Here is a 17,887-nt window from a genome sequence, read left to right as displayed (position 1 = left end):
CACTTGGGTAGAATCCCAAAGCTAAGTAAGGGTGGCTGGTACTAAGCGGAGTTAGGAGGGGCTAGAATGCCCTGCAGGACTGCTGTGGCAAAGCCCGCTCTAGATTTTGAGTATAGTGGAAGGTGGCAGTGTTTGGTGAAAGTGTGCACTGAACTCCAAGTAGCTGCTTCCAGAATGTCCTTGGTAGGGACCCCCCTGAGGAAAGCTGCTGAGGTAGCTGTAGCCCTGGTGGAGTGGGATCTGATGTATACAGGCACTGATTTTCCATGAAATGAATAACAAAAGCGTATGCAGTGGGCTATCCATTTTGAAATAGTCTGTTTGGAAATAGCCTTTCCTTGAGCACTTGTAGCATAGGACACAAAGAGCTGCTCAGATTTCCTGAATGACTTTGTTCTGTCCAAGTAATAACGAAGTTGCCTGTGAATGTCCAAGGAGTGGAACAGCCTCTCCCCTTTGTTCTGGGGATTTGGATAAAAGGTAAGTAAATGAATAGTCTGATTCAAAGCCACACTGGATACTACCTTTGGCATGAAGGTAGGGTTGGTTCGTAAGGAAACCCTGTCCTGATGGAAAATGATGAATGGTTGCACAGCCATGAGGGCCTGTAGTTCCGAAACCCTGCGTGCTGAGGTAATAGCCAGAAGCAAAGCTGTTTTCCATGACAAGTATTGTAACTCTGCTGAAGGGGCCGGCTCAAAAGGAGGCAGTGTCAGCTTCTCCAATACGAAGTTGAGGTCCCAAGCTGGAGCTGGTGGTTTCCGTGGGGGGTTTATATTTTTTGCCCCTCTGAGGAACTGCCTTAATAGAGGATGTGAGAATAAAGGAGGATCCGTATTGTATTGTGCTGAAATTGCTGAAGCGTGGATCTTGATGGAAGAGAAGGAAAGGCCACTGTTTAACATCTCAGCTAGGTACTGTAAAATCTGTGGTATATTTATTACCCAAGAATTCTGGCCCTTTGCTTGATTCCAGGAGCAAAATCGTTTCCATTTGGTGGAGTAGGTTTTTCTAGTAGAGGGTCTCCTGGCCTCCAAGATGACATCCTGTACCTCCTTGGAGAGGAGAGCCTGCTGGCAAATTAAGGTATTTTCCATGCAGCTAAATTTAGAGTTCTGAGCTGGCTGTGAAGGATCTTGTAGTTGTGCTGTGACAACAGAAGAGGGACTTGAGGTAGGATCCATGGTGGTGAGTGTGACAGGTTCTTTAGGAGAGGATACCAGTGCTGTCATGGCCAGTCTGGAGCAATGAGAATCATTTTTGGCCTCTCTGCTCTGGTTTTTAATAGGACTTTGGTCAGTAGAGGTAGAGGCGGGAAGGCGTAGACTGTCAATGCTGTCCAACTGAAAGATAGTGCATCCACTTTCCAGGCCTGAGGATGATAGGTCCTTGAGCAGAATTTGTTCAACTGGTAATTGCTGTGGGAGGCAAATAGATCTATGTCTGGCTGTCCCCATGCTTGAGTTATCTTTGAGAAGACTTGAGGATGCAACTTCCATTCGTGAGGGTCTGTCATATTTCTGCTTAAGTTGTCTGCCAGAGTGTTTTCCTTCCCTGGCAGGAATTGTGCCTGTAGTTGAACTTGCCATTCCAATGCTGTGTTCCACAGGGTCACAGCTTGCCTGCATAGGGGGTATGAATGCGTCCCTCCCGGTTTGTTTATATACCACATGACTGTGGTGTTGTCTGTCCTTATCAATAGCTGGCCTGGTTGCAGTAGGTCCTTGAAATTCATAAGAGCATTTTGCACAGCTATCATCTCCTTTTGGTTGATGTGTAGGTGCATCTGATTTTGGGACCATTTTCCCTGGATGCACTGGTCTGCCATGTGTGCTCCCCATGCGTAGTCTGAGGCGTCTGTTGTAATGACTTGCCTTGCTTGTGGTATACAGAAAGGGAGACCCGTGTTTCTTTGGCATGCTTGAGCCCACCACAAAAATTCCTTTTGAAGGCATGGAATGAGTGGTAAAATTGTTTCCAAGCTGTGTTTGTGTTGAGACCATAAGTTTTTTAGGTACCATTGTAGTTTTCTCATATGCAGCTTTGCAAATGGTATCAGTAGAATGCAAGATGCCATGAACCCCAGAGCCTGCAGGATTTTCCTTGCAGTTAGCCTGGTTAAAGTTGCCATTTTGTTGAAGTATTGAGACAGTTGCCCTTGTTTGTCTGGCGTGAGGTAAGCCATCTGGGCCGTTGTATTTAAGCTGGCACCCAGGAAAATTATCTGTTGAGAGGGTATTAGCTTTGATTTCTTTTTGTTTACTGTGTACCCCAGGCAATTTAACAGTTTTATTACAAATGCCAGATGTTGCAATAGAATATCCTTGCTGTCCGCTTGGATCAGGCAGTCGTCCAGATATGGGTAGATTTGTATTTCTCGTTGTCTGCAGAAAGCAATTACTGATGCCAGGCATTTTGTAAACACTCTGGGCGCAGTAGATAAGCCAAAGGGCAATGCACAGAATTGATAATGGGTTGAACCTGCAAGGAATCTGAGGCATCTTCTGCAATCTTGTCTGATAGGGACATGCAGGTGTGCCTCCTTGAGGTCCAACGTTACCAGCCAAGACTACTTGCCCAGCATGGGAAGAAGCTGCTGTAATGTGAGCATCTTGAATTTTGGTACCTCTAGATATGTGTTTAGAATAGATAGGTCTAAGATGGGTCTCCAGTCTTTGTCCTTTCTTGGTACCAGGAATAGTCTTGAATAAAATCCTTGACCTTGTTCTTTTGCAGGTACCTCTTGAATTGCTTTCATATTCATGAGAGCAGAAATTTGTTTTTGTGCCTCTGCCCATTGATTTTGTGGCAGGTTTGGCATGCCCCTCATCTATGGAAGGGTGAGAAAGTGGAATCTGTAGCCTCTGTCTATAATATCCAGAATCCATTTGCCCTTTGTAACAATGTGCCAGTTTTTTGAAAATAAGGCCAGTTTTCCACCCAAAGGTGCTGCCATTATAGCTTTGTTTGGCAGGCAAAGGGGAAAGTCATTGTGTCTGCTTTCTAAATGACTGTGTTCTGTCTTCTCCACCTCTTGGGGCTGGTGACTGCCATTGCCTGGCTTGTAAGATCCTTGAGGTTGTCTTCTACCCCTTGGGCGTCTGTATCTACCCCTTTGGGGTCTGTCCGTGGCTGGAAAGGACCAATCTTTTGAAGGACAGTTTCTGCTGAAGCGCGGAGGCTGCACCTGCAAGAAATCTTTAACTGTTTGCATAGATTTAGCTTTTTCCTCCATTTTCTTTAGTACCTCCTCAGCTTTAACACTGAACAGTACATCTTTTAGTAGTGGTGCATCTAATAATTTTGCTTTGACATGATCTGGTAAGGTTTGTTCTTTGAGCCAAGCGTGTCTACGTATGACAGACCCCTTGACAGCAGCTCTGCATGAGGCCTCTAAAGCATCAAAACCGCAATGTAAGATATGCTTCCCCACTTGTTCTGCTCCATGCAACAAATCCTGCAACTCTTTCAAATCAGGTTGTTCTGTTTGTGTCATTTTGCTTTTCAGCTGAGATAGCAAGAACTGCTAGTACTTTAACATATGAAATTGACAGTTTAATGCCCTCATGGTTAAAGTGGCTGATGTATACACCTTTTTCCCCCACCTTTCCAATGCTCTGGAATCTCTCTCTGAAGGTAAAGGGTTTTTAGCAGTAGAGGCCTTAATCCCCTTAGGACCCTAAGAAATAGTTTCTGGGTCAGCAGAAGGGCTTTTATAAAGGAACTGGTGAGAATCAGGAACCCGGTAATATCTGTCTGGTTTAACAGGGGCAGGAGGTAAAGAGTCCGGATTAAGACTGGCTTCTGCGTACACATCATCCAAAATGTCTAAGACAGGAGGAATAGCCAGAGGCCTATGCTGGGGAAGAAGCAGAAACTCCCTGAGCCTTTTCTTGGAATCTGAGTAATCTTGGCCTTCCCAGTGGAAGTGTTCTCTCAATGTATGTAGGGTTTCCCCCAAAAGAGTAGTCCTCAGGGGGGTAGACCGAGGGAATAGACTCCTCAGCATCAGTCTCTTCAAAAGTGGAATAGGCGTAATCCAGGTCCTCAGAAAGGCCTGAGGTAATAGATGCCTGATCTGAGGAAGGGTAGTCTTCCTCCATCCTGGGTCTTTTGTCTGAGGGGGGTTGAGAGCCCCTGATGAGTGAAATCAAATCCTCAGCCATTTTAAGCATCTGTTTTTTGGGCATGGGACCTTGAGGGGGGGCTTGAGGACCCTGTTTTTTAATTTTCATTGGAGCTTTAGATTTAGTGTATGATTTAACAGATAAGGTGGTAGGCCTGAAAACGCCTTCAGAAATGGCAGGCCTTGCTAAACTTTCCGTTCCTCCGCCAAGAGTGGTGTCAGTATCTGCAGTGGGAATGGGGACTGAGGAACCTGCGACCTAGGGTACTGAAGTCACTGGTAATAAGGTTTCATCGGTAGTCAGGGGCTGCGTAGGCGCCTCGCTGAGAACCGGAGAACCGGTAGTCGTCCTTAGCGTGGTCTCAGTACTCTGTGCAAGCCTCGGGTGTCTGTCCTTATCCTTGCGTTTTTTGCCTAAAACTGGTGTTGGCATATCCGACGACATAATATAATTAAATGTTTTGCCAAAATAATGAAGGGCGAACTCCGCCCGGCACTTAATAGTGCACTTGTTAAATCTAGCACAAAAACGGCAGGCCGAGACATTGTGTTCTGGCCCTAAACAAGGTATACAATAAGAGTGAAAATCCTTATGCGGTATTTGCTTCCCACAAGAAATGCAATTAACAACTTTGTCTGACATCGGTCTGAGGCAAGAAAAGTTTCCTCAACGGGGTACTTAGCTTTAAAGACGACTTCGGCTGAAATACTTTCGTAAATCTCAGGAGCTGGCTGACCGGCACTTGCGAACTGCTTCTGCTTTGGGCACCGCGTGGCAAGAAAGACTGAAGAAAATGACATCGGCTGCCTGTTTATACCCCTGCCGCACTGACTTCAGGGAAGAAGTGATGACAACCGACGCCGGACCTAGACTTTGGAATTCGGCCGACCGAGGACCTGCCTGACGGCAGATAACCCAAGTGTGATGACTGCAGCTGTATGCACGAAGAACATCTGTGAAATGTAACAAGTTAAGTGATAAAGTACTCACCCAGCCACAGGACGTCCTGAATATACTAACAGAAAAAAATGTGCAGACTTGACAATAACCAGAGATACAACTGCTGTCAGAAATGAAAATCTCAAGTTTTGTGGGACTAGACAACATACTTATTAGTTTAGTACACAAATTCAAGGCAACCTTAAACTCCTATAATTACGTTAAAAAAATTTAGCATGGGGACATATCTCTGATGTATCTGACAGGCTGTAGTGTGAGTGGAACCAATTCACAAAGAAGGAATCCTAAGCCATGAAATGTTTGTCCCATTAGCATAACCAGCATTCTTGGCAACATTGTGGAAAAAGACAATGAAACTAACATAAAATGGCACAGGGGACCTACATCTCTCAGCTATAGGACAGTATGGGTTTATTAAGACAGGATGCATTCTTTGAGGTAACAGTAGCACTTTATGAAAGACTGACAATGCCTTACCAATGTCAATGTAAACAACATGCGACCAACACTTTTTCACATAAAGGAATAACTGGAAAGTTACATGCAATAAATGTCAATTTACACAGTTCAGTAGGTAAAACATTGGTTACAGAACTCGTAGGGGGTCACTTTCAACCCCAATAAAAAAAACTAATAATGTCACACAGAGCTGTGCACTGAGGCCACTTCTTTTAAGATGAAAAACAAGCCCTGAATAACCAACATGCTAAGGACTGTAAATTGGACAACAATTTAATAAGGATGCCAATGTTCAATCTAATCTACAGAAATACATGCAGGAGTAACGACCTCAACTATAACATCAGTAAATGAAACATCATGAAGCATCACAAAAATTATATAAATTACGACAACAAAATAAATGTTTAAATCAGTGAAAAGCAAGACCATCACTAAAAATCTAGAGACTATGGTAGATACATTTTGAAATCTGACAAGTATATATTTACTGAAGTCTGAGAAATATATTCAGTACCCATCTAATTCTTACCGGTATACCTAGGCAATCAATGGAGATGACTGCACCACACTATGCTTCTATCTTCCACTCCATCCTTGAATGCAACAATGCATTCAGCAGCCTTTGAACAGGCCACCTGCAACTTTAAAAACTACAAAAAAACTCTTACTAAAAAAAGATTGCTTTAGAGAACAAACTGTTCGGTAAAGCTTTGGAAACAATCATCATGCACGTTTTGTAAGTTGGTCAAATATGTCCACAACCTGATCTATAAGGCAATGACTGCTCAGGCTCTAGTTTAGCCACCACCACCACATCAGGGAATCAATTAAAACTATGGAAAATATACTAAGCAATGCCTTTCTAAATTATGGAATAAATGTCTTATAATAAGCACCAGTCAGTCTATAACTTCCCGAGTACAACACAAGCAGAAAATATCAACATAAGATTATAGATGCATAGATTGCGACTAGGCTAAGGACTTGGGTGTCCTTTCTAAGTCTAACAAAGTCTCCCTGAAGGAGAGAGGATGTGCTGTATCCAAAATAGGACACTAACAGGGATTTACAAGTTACCTCTGTCCATAAGGGACTTGGGTGCCAGGCCTGGTGTAAATGTCCTACTCCCAAATCCACTGGTCTAGGCTGCGCTTAAGCTGGGTAACAGATGAACTCAGTTTCACATGGATGGGAAGCCTGTTCCATAGGAGGTGCCAGTCTCTGGAACACATTTGTCTCTCCAGCAAGTTCTGTTTAAGCCACCGACAAAATTCAGGTCCCTAGACCTTGTACTTCTGGTACTCTGACTTATGAATACATAGACAATTCATAAGTGTGGAGTTTGCAGATGCCTTGTAAGCCATGCATTGATCCCCTTTCAGTGCTCTACAGAAGAATGAGGAGAAGGAAATGCCTTTAAACCACTCTGCATAAAGCAGGTTTGTTACACCTTGTATTCTTCTTTAAGAAACCTTAGGTTGCTCTAGATGCTGCATATGCCTGGTCAGATACACACCAAAGGGAGCACTATACTCTATGATTGTTCTGATAAGGGCAGAGTACAGGGAGATAATGCCCTCTTTGGATCTAGATGCTATGCCCTTAGCTGTAAGTCGGACAACATAAAAGGATTGCCTTACCACTGTGACCATGTGGTGGTCGAAGCTAAGGCTACTTACTGTCCAAGGCTTCTTGAAGACCAGAAGGTTGCCAAGCTTTACAACTGATTCCAGGCACCTAAGACCCTTTAACGTGATCACTGCTGTGTGCTCTAATCATTACTCCTATGCAATCCAACCTTAGTTCCACTGCATTCATACCCAATTCCTTGGGTGTCCTACCACAAGCCTCCTCAACATTTCTGTGACCTTCCCTTTGAAAAAGTCCGTTAGTATCATACTTCTTTCAAAGTGATCACGAGAAGAGTATGTGATACCAAAAGTAAAGTATCACAAGTGGTTTGCTGTACAAGTGTAAGACAGCCTCTGCAGCCCTGAGTCTACATTTCTGGCAATAAATCCTGTAATCCTGCTCTCACTGGATACTATCTGTACTTTAGTCTCTAATCAAGATCTCCAAACTCACTAAATTTACAACTGCCAAGGCACAGCATGCTGAAGTGTTACTACATATATCATATTCACAAAACGGAATATTCTTGTGATGGTGAAACAAAACATGGGCAATCCATCGGTGTGTGTTTTTGCTGGCAGAACAGAATCTAAGAAAGTTTATGATCACTTTTGTGCTCTCTCTCTCTAGACGCCTGTACCAGTATAAGTTATTAAGTGAAACTGATCAAAAGAAGCAAAACAACCAAAAAAATAAAAAACAACACAAGTGAAGCAAGTCACAGACGATAGAGGTTTATCAGCTCTGACAAAGACAAAATGATCAAGCAAACCAATACCTAGGCTAGCAGTTTTAAGAAAGTACAGTTGTGTACACTTACCATAAATGTAGATGTTTGCGTGTATTCATGGTTGCAGTCATCACTTTTGGGTTATCTGCTTGCAGTAGCCCTCAGTCAGCCTGATTAACAAAGTCTTAGGTCCTGCGTCAGTTGCTGTCCCTTCTTCCATGACATCAGATTGTCAGGGGTATAAAACATGCAGCCAATGCCATTACATCAGTTTTTCTTGCCCCAAATGTCAGGTGCCCCCTTAATGGGAAGCAATTAAATCTATAAATATACAAGGCTATACCTCCAACAAAAAAGCAAATACACCAAAAAGCTTTTGAAGATAGTAAAGAAAGTAGAGGTATATCAAAAAAGGGGGGCTGGACTGCAACAGTGAATACACTCGAACATCTACATTTATGGTAAGTGTACATAACTGTACTATGTTCTTCGTGTTTCACTGTTGGAGTCATCACTTTTGGGTAGATTCCCAAAGCTAAGGATGGGAGGAGGAATTTAAATAGAATTAGAACCAGCTAAAAGGCCCTGCAAGACTGCAGTGGCAAAACCAGCTCTGGATTTAAAGAAAATTGGCAGATGGTAATGCTTGGTGAAAGTATGTACAGAACTCCAAGTAGCAGCTTCTAGGATGTCCCTGGTAGGGACGCCCCTGAGAGAGGCTGTAGATGTAGATGCAGCCCTGGTAGAGTGGGGTCCGATCCCCTGTGGGATAGGTTTTCCATGGTGTTTGTAGCAAAAAAGAAAGCAATGGCCTATCCATTTGGAAATGGTTTGCTTTGAAATAGCCTTCCCCTCTGCCCCTGCAGCAAATGCCATCAGGAGTTGATCAGATTTCCTTTGAGGTTTAGTTCTGTCCAAGTAGAATCTAAGTTGTCTGTGCACGTCTAGGGAGTGCAGAATTTGTTCCCCTTTGTTCTGTGGATTAGGAAAGAAGGTTGGCAAATGTATGGATTGATTAAGGGCCACACTGGATACCACCTTGGGCATGAAGGAGGGATTGGTCCTGAGGGACACTATGTCCGCAAGAAAGATGATGAAAGGCTCCACTGCCATTGGGGCCTGTAATTCAGATAACCTTCTCGCTGAAGTGATTGCTAAAAGGAATGCTGTTTTCCAAGAAAGGAATTTTAAGTCCTCAGTGGCAGCTGGCTCGAGAGGAGGAAGGGTGAGCCAATACAAAGTTGAGGTCCCCAGGCTGGAGGTGGAGCTCTCCTGGGTGGTAGTAGATTTTTAGCCCCTCTAAGGAACTGCTTAAGCAGTGGATGACAGAAGAGGGATGTTTCTGTGTTATAATGAACTGAGATGGCTGAGGTGTGAATTTTGATGAAAGAGAAAGACGAGCCCTTATGAAGCATCTCAGTTAAGTATTGTAAGATCTGAGGTAAATTGGGCACTGCTGTGCTCATCCCTTGAGACTGGTTCCAGGCACAGAATCGTTTCCATTTTTCAGTGTAAGACTTTCTGGTACTAGGCCAACTTGCCTCTAAAATATTCATCACTGGTTTACCGAGGAATGGTAAAGGAGAAATTACGTAATTAGCCAGGCTGCCAGATTCAGTGTTTGAAGTTAAGGATGCAGAATTTGGTTCTCCTGCTAAGACAATAAAGTAGGAAGTCTGGGGCAGGTGCCATGGGGCCCACAGTGACACACTGCGCAAGAGGGGTTACCAGTGTTGGCGTGGCCAGTCTGTTGCAATCAAAATCGTCCTTGGTTTGTCTTGTTTGATCTTTAGTAGCACTTTGGAGAGCAGAGTCAGAGGAGGAAAGGCATAAACTGATAGGTTTTTCCAGCTGAAGGACAGAGCATCCACTTTCCAAGCTTGTTTGTGGGGCGTCCTTGTGCAGAATTTGTCCAACTGATAGTTTTGGGGGGAAGCAAATAGGTCTATATCTAGGCTCCCCAATTTGCTTGTCAACATGTTGAAAATCCATGGTTCCAGTTTCCACTCGTGTGGGTCCATGAGGTTTCTGCTTAGTTAGTCTGCCAGTGCATTTAGTTTTCCTGGCAGGAATTGAGCTTGAAAATGTACCCGATAATTCAGGGCTGTGTTCCACAACGCCATGGCTAGTCTGCAGAGGGTGTAAGAATGTGTACCCCCCCTGCCTGTTTATGTACCACATAACAGTGGTGGTGTCAGTCTTCATCATTAATTCCCCTGGAAGAATGTGGTCCTTGAAGGCTGTCAGAGCATTCTGTACAGCTAACATTTCTTTTTGATTGATATGCAGGTGCATTTGACTTGGGTTCCATTTGCCCTGAATGCACTTCCCCACCAGGTGTGCCCCCCATGCATAGTCTGATGAGTCTGTTAATGTTTGGGCGGCAGGTGGTAGTGTGAATGGTAGTCCCCTGTTTTGGTGGCAGGCCTCCGCCCACCAAAGGAACTCTAGCCGTAGGCAAGGTATGAAAGGAATCATTGCCTCTAGATGCTGTGACTCCATGGGCTTTTGAGATACCATTGCTGTTTCCTCATATGCAGCCTTGCATATGGAATTAGAAGAATGCAGGAGGCCATGAACCCCAAGGCTTGCAGTATTTGTCTTGCAGATAGCAGGGTTTTTGTGGCCACTTGTTTGAAGTAGGTTGCGAAATGAATCCGTTTCTCTGGCGTGAGGAAAGCCATCAGGGAAGTTGTATTCAAGCTTGCACCCAGGAATATAATTTGTTGACAGGGTACCAGTTGTGATTTCTTTTCGTTTATGGTGTACCCCAGACAAGTCGGCACCCTTTGAACAAAGGCCAGATGATTCAAACATGGCTTTTTTCCTGAATTAGACAAACGTCCAGATATGGGTATATTTGAATATTTTGTTGCCTGCAGAATGCAATGACTGGAGCTAGGCACTTTGTGAATACCCTGGGTGCAGTAGATAAGCCAAAGGGCAGTGCAGACAACTGATAGTGCATGTAGCCTGCTTTGAAGCGTAGGTATTTTCTGCAAGACTCCCTGATAGGGATGTGCAGGTATGCTTCTTTTAAGTCTAGTGTTGCCAACCATGCATTTTTGCCTAGCATAGGAAGCAGCTGGTGAGTCAGCATCTTGAATTTTGGAATCACCAGAAATGTATTTACAGTAGAAAGGTCCAGGATAGGATGCCATGTATTGCCTTTTCTGGGTACCAGGAAAAGTCTTGAATAGAACCCTTGTCCCTTTTCCTTTTCTGGTACCAACTGAACAGCCCCCATGCTTAAGACAGAGAAAGTACTTGATTTTGGGCCTCTGCCCACTAATTTGGAGGCAGATCTGGCCACCCGCTTGGTGTTGGTAAGGTGTGAAAGTGAAATCTCTATCCTTGGGACACTATATTTAAAACCCATTTGTCTTGGGTACTGAGTTCCCAGTTTTTGGCCTGCAGACCAATCTTTCTGCCTAAAGGAGCATTCAGATGGGAAGTGCTTGGAAGTTTGAAAAGCAAGTCAATGAGACTGTTTTCCATAGGGGAAGACTTACTACTCCCTGACTTGGGTGCGGAAACCCCCCACTGCTTAGTCTTGTGTGTCCACTGGGACTGAAACCTGGGGTTTCTGCTATGTCTGGGTTTGGCTTGAGAAGATTTTGAAGAGGCTGGAAAGGACCAATTCTTACAGGGCCAGTGCCTACTAAATCTAGAAGGCTGAACTTATAAGAAATCTAACAGTTTGCATAGATTTAGCTTTATCTTCCATCTTTTTCAGAACTTCCTCAGCTTTGTTGCCAAACAGGTGGTCCTGATTTAAGGGAGCATCCAACAATTTAGCTTTAACATGATCAGGTAAAGACTGCTCCTTAAGCCAAGCATGCCTTCTGAGCACAGAACCAGTAAAGTACAGTTGTGTACATTTACTATAAATGTAGATGTTTGAGTGTATTAACTGTTGCAGTCATTACATTTGGGTAATCTGCTGGCAGGTTTGCCCTCAGTCGGCCTGAATAACAAAGTCTTGGGTCCTGCGTTGGTTGCTGTCTCCTCTTCCATGACGTCAGGTCGTCAGGGGTATAAAACAGGCAGCCAACGCCATTTTAATCAGTTTTTCTTGCCTCAGATGTCAGGTGCCCCCCAAATGGGGAGCAAAAAAAAAAAAAAATATATATATATATATATATATATATATATATATATATATAGGCATGTATTTTAGAACACAAAAAATTTACCTTCAACTAAAAGCAAATACACCACAAAGGCTTTTGAGCATAGTGAAGGAAAGAAGAGATATAATAATAGAGAAGAAAGGGGGCTGGTGGGTAGGTAACCCGGACTGCAACAGTGAATACACTCTAACATCTACATTTATTCTAAGTGTACACAACTGTACTATGTTCTTCGTGTTTCACTGCTGCAGTCATTACATTTGGGTAGAATCCCAAAGCTATGGATGGGAGGATGGAATTAAACAGCATTAGGAGCAGCTACTGCAGTGGCAAAGCCTGGCCTGGATTTAGAAAAGAGAGGTAAATGGTAATGTTTTGTGAACGTATGAACTGAGCTCCAAGTAGCAGCTTCTAGAATGTCTCTGGTAGGAACTCCTCTGAGAAAAGCTGCAGAAGTAGAAGCAGCCCTGGTGGAATGGGATCTGATCCCCTTGGGCATAGGTTTACCATGGTGCATGTAACAGAAACGAATACAATAGCTTATCCATTTTGAAATAGTCTGCTTTGATATAGCCTTCCCCTCTGTTCCTGCAGCAAATTCCACCAGTAGTTGCTCAGACCTTCTTAGAGATTTTGTCCTAAGTAGAATCTTAGTTGTCTGTGTACATGCAATGAATGCAGAATTCGCTCCCCCTTGTTCTGCGGATTTGGGAAAACAGTTGGCAGGTGAATGGTCTGGTTAACAGCCACACTGGATACCACCTTAGGCATAAAAGAAGGATTGGTCCCGAGGGCCACCCTGTCCGGGTAAAAGATAATGAAAGGCTCCACTGCCATGACAGCCTGTAGTTCTGAAATCCTTCTAGCTGAAGTGACTGCTAAAAGAAAGGCTGTCTTCCAAGAAAGAAATTTTATGTCCGCAGTAGCAGCTGGTTCAAAAGGAGGTAGGATGAGTTTTTCCAGCACAAAATTGAGGTCCCATGCAGGAGTTGGTGCTCTCCTGGGAGGTCTTAAATTTTTGGCCCCTCTGAGGTACTGCTTTAGCAGGGGATGAAAAAAGAGAGGAGACTCTAGGTGTTGTAATGAGCCGAGATGGCAGAGGCATGGATTTTTATAGAAGAAAAAGATAGGTCCTTGTGAAGCATCTCAGTTAAATATTGGGCATTGCTGTGTTTATTCCTTGTGCTTGGTTCCAAGCACAGAATCTCTTCTATTTATCAGCATAAGATTTTCTAGTCCTAGGCCTTCTAGCCTTCAAAATGACATCCATCACAGGTTTACTGAGATGTGATTGGTGAAATTAATTGATTAGCCATGCTTCAAGATTCACAGTTTGGAGCCGAATGTGTAGAATTTGATAGTTCAGCTGAGACAATAGATGAGGTGTTTGAGGCAAGTACCACGGAGGAAGGTGTGACATATTCCTTAGAAGCGGGTACCAGTGTTGGTGAGGCCAGTCCGGAGCAATCAGAATAATTTTTGGTTTTTCCTGTCTGACTTTTAGTAAAACCTTGGAGAGCAGAGGCAGAGGGGGGAAAGGCATAGACTGAGTCAAGGCTGTGTTCCACATGGCCATGGCTAGTCTGCAAACTCGGTAGGAGTGGGTACCCCCCTGCTTGTTTATGTACCACATAACTGTGGTGTTGTCCATCTTTATCAGTAGTTGTCCTGGATGAAGGAAGTCTTTGAAGGCTGTCAGAGCATTCTGTACAGCTAGCATCTCTTTCTGGTTGATATGTAGGTGCATTTGAATTGGGCTCCATTCGCCCTGAATGCATCTCTCTGCCAAATGAGCCCCCCAAGCATAGTCTGATGAGTCTGTATTCAGGGTTTGGGTGGCAGGGGGTAGAAAGAATGACAGTCCCTTGTTTTGGTGATATGCCTCTGCCCACCAAAGGAACTCCTGCTGCAGGCAAGGAATGAGAGGAATCATTGTTTCCAGGCTGTGACAATGTTGACTCCATAAGCTTTTTAGGTACCACTGAAGTTTCCTCATATGCAGTCTTGCATATGGAATTAGTAGAATGCAAAATGCCATGAACCCCAAAGCCTGCAGAAATTGTCTTGCAGAAAGCTGGGATTTTGTTGCCACTTGTTTGAAGTATGTTGTCAATTGAATTTGTCTGGCGTGAGGTAAGCCATCTGGGCAGTTGTATTCAAGCTTGCACCCAGGAATGTAATTATTTGAGAGGGTACCAGTTGTGATTTCTTTTCGTTTATGGTGTACCCTAGGCATGTTAGAAGCCTTTTTACAAACGCCAAATGTTGAAGAAGAGTGTCCTCGTCCTCTGCCTGAATGAGACAATCGTCCAGATATGGATAAATTTGAATATTTCTTTGTCTGCAAAATGCAATTACTGGTGCCAGGCACTTTGTGAAGACCATGGGCGCAGTAGATATGCCAAAGGGCAGTGCAGAGAACTGGTAATGCAAATAGCCTGCTTTGAAGCGGAGGTATCTTCTGCAAGATTCCCTGATTGGGATATGCAGGTAAGCCTCTTTTAAGTCTAGAGTTACCAACCAGGCATTCTTGCCTAGCATAGGCAGTAGCTGTTGTAGAGCCTCATCTTGAATTTTGGAATGTTCAGGAAAGTATTTAGAATGGATAAGTCCAGAACTGGACACTATGATTTGTCTTTTCTGGGTACCAGGAAAAGTCTTGAATAAAAACCTTGTCCTTTTTCCTTTTCTGGTACTGGTTGAATAGCCCCCATATCCATGAGGGACATGACTTGTTTCTGGGCCTCTGCCCACTGATTTGGGGGCAGATCTGGCCATCCGTTTGGAATTGGCAACGTGTGGAAATGAAATCTGTACCCCTGAGATACTATATTTAAGACCCACTTGTCCTGGGTAATTAGATGCCAATTTTGAGCATGAAGTGCTAGTTTTCCCCCCAAAGGGGCTGCCAAAAGATAAGTGCTTGGAAATGGCAGAGGAAAGTCATTGAGACTGTTTATCGTAGGGTGGTGCTTTGCTACCTCCTGATTTGGAGGTGGAGGCACCCCATTGTTTTGTCCTGTAAGATCCTTGTGACTGAAACCTGGAGCCTTTGGAGCATCTGGGTATGACCTGAGCGGCTCTGTTGGACACTGAAAAGGACCAATTCTTAGTAGGCCAGTGCCTACTGAACCTGGGTGGCTGCACTTGCAAGAAATCTTTTACAGTTTGCATAGATTTAGCTTTGTTTCCATCTTTTTTAAAACCTCTTCTGCCTTATTACCAAACAGACTGTCCTGCTGTAAAGGAGCATCCAACAATTTAGCTTTAACATGATCAAGCAGATTTTGCTCCTTGAGCCAAGCATGCCTTCTTACCACAGATCCAGTTACGGCAGCCCTACAAGAGGCCTCTAAGGAATCAAAACCACATTGCAAAGTATGCTTTCCAACTTGTTCAGCTGAATGCAATAAATCCTGTAACTCTATTTTCCACACAATCAGAAATCAACATCATTTTCTGTTTCAGTAAGCCCATAACATGCTGTTGATATTTAAGCATATGAAATTGGCAGAAGCCCTGATTGCCAGGGTTGCAGACGTATAAACCTTCTTACCCCATCTATCCAGCCCCCTAGAGTCTCTATCAGAAGGGGTAGGATTTTTGGCTATAGAAGCCTTAACACCTTTGGGACCTTGGGAAATAGTTTCAGGGTCAGCAGCAGGATTTTTGAAAATAAATTTGTGGAAGTCAGGAACCCTGTAATATCGGTCTGGCTTACTAGGAGCCAGAGGCAGGGAATCAGGAGCCATGCTGGATTCTGAGAAAACATCAACAGTGTCTAAAACAGGAGGTATATCCAAAGGCCTATGCTGAGGAAGAAGAAAATCCCTAAGCCTCTTTTTGGATTCTGAAAAGTCCTGACTCTCCCAATGAAAATGGTCCCTTAAGGTATGCAAAGTCTCTCCAAAAAAAAAAATCCTCAGGAGGAGAAGCAGAAGGGATGGATTCCTCTGCATCAGAGTCCTCATAAGGTGAAATAGAAAATTCCTGATAAGAAGAAATGGAAACCTGATCTGAAGATTCATAATCAGTGCCTTGCCTAAGCCTCTTGGGGGGGGGGGATTGGGAACCCCTGATCAAAGTAATTAAATTCTCAGCCATGTTGATCATTTGTTTTTTAGGCATAGGGGCCTGAGCACGTGGCTCATGCATTGGTTTTTTTAGACATAGATGTAGGTTTTGGCCTTGTTTCTGATGATGGCGTCAGTTTAATATACAAATAATGAGGCCTGAAAACACCCTCAGAAGCCGGTGCCTGCTCAGCGGCTCCAAACCCATCCAAGGAAGAGACATCTGCGAGTTCAATACTTGAAGAATCTCATGGCATACCGGACTCCTAATGGGTCTCGGTAGAGGCCTGCGACTCAAAAGTTGCAGGTATCAGGGGCTGCGAAAGCACCTCACTGAATACCGGCGACTGGCTTAGGAGAAGCTTCATCGTCGGTTTTGGACCTCGGTCTGTCTGTCTTTTTCTTTGTGTTTTTTGTGAATTCTGGTAGTCTGATTGCTAACAGATGACATTTCAGGATAGTTAAATCTTGAACCAAAGTATTTAGTAGCAAAAATATACCAATGCTTAATAGTGCGTTGGTTAAATTTAGCACAAAACCGACAGCAAGGTACGTTGTGCTCAGGTCCTAGGCAAGGAATACAGTACAAATGAAAATCCTTATGAGGTATTTGCTTCCCACAAGTAATACAATTATTAACTTTTACTGACAACGGTAAGGAGCAAGAAAAAGTTTCCCCAACGGGGTACTTAGCTTTAGTTTGAAGACTTCGGTTCTGAAACTCGAAAACGAAAATTTCAGGAGTCGGTTGACCGTCACTTGCAAACTGCTTCTGCTTTGAGCACCACGCAGCAAGAAAGACGGATTAAAATGGCGTCGGCTGCATGTTTTATACCCCTGACGACCTGACGTCATGGAAGAGGAGACAGCAAATGACCCAAGACTTTATTATTCAGGCCAATTGAGGGCAACCTGCCAGCAGATTACCCAAATGTAATGACTGCAACAGTGAAACACGAAGAACATCAGCAGCCCTGCAAGAGGCCTCTAAAGAATCAAATACACATTGCAAAGTATGTTTTCCAACTTGCTCAGCAGAATGCATTAAATCCTGTAATTCTTTATTTTCCGCACAGTCAGGAATCAACATCATTTTCTGTTTAAGCAACCCAATAACATGTTGTTGATACTTTAACATATGAAACTGGCAGTTTAAAGCCCTAATGGCCAAAGATGCAGAAGTGTAAACCTTCTTACCCATCTATCCAGCGCCCTGGAGTCTCTATCAGAAGGGGTAGGATTTTTAGCAGTAGAAGCCTTAATGCCCTTGGGTCCCTGTGAAATAGTCTCTGGATCCGCAGTAGGACTTTTAAAAAGGAACTTGTGTGAATCAGGAACCCTGTAATATCGGTAAGATATTTTGGGAGTAGGAAGCAAGGAATTGGGGGCCAAACTAGATTCCGAAAAAGCATCAACAACAATATCTAGTACTGGAGGAATAGCTAAAGGCCTATGCTGAGGTAGGAGTAAGAAATCCCTAAGCCTCTTTTCTGAATCAGAAAAATCCTGGCTTTCCCACTGGAAATGCTCCCTTAGAGTATGTAAGATTTCACCGAAAGAAAAATCCTCTGGAGGGGAAGCAAAGGGGATACAGTTCTCTGCATCAGAATCCTCATAAGTAGGTAAGGGCACATCCAGATCATCAGAAAAATCAGAATCCTGGTCAGAAGATTCATAAACAACTTCAGTCCTAGGTCTCTTAGAAGGGGGTGGCTGGCTTCCCCTGATTAGAGTTATTAGATCTTCAGCCATTCTTATAATTTGTTTTTA

General features: G+C 43.7%; 1 protein-coding gene across 1 annotated transcript in view; it reads right to left on the bottom strand.

The window, feature by feature from the left end:
- The window catches only part of GLE1 (GLE1 RNA export mediator), a 1,828,321-nt gene that overhangs the window by 1,344,686 nt on the left and 465,748 nt on the right, over positions 1–17,887 (bottom strand). The window lies entirely within an intron of this gene.

Source organism: Protopterus annectens, chromosome 16.part0 (assembly GCF_019279795.1).
Source record: "Protopterus annectens isolate FY-2018-M chromosome 16.part0, PAN1.0, whole genome shotgun sequence".
Taxonomy (NCBI): domain Eukaryota; kingdom Metazoa; phylum Chordata; order Ceratodontiformes; family Protopteridae; genus Protopterus; species Protopterus annectens.
This window is presented reverse-complemented; position numbering and strand designations above follow the sequence as displayed.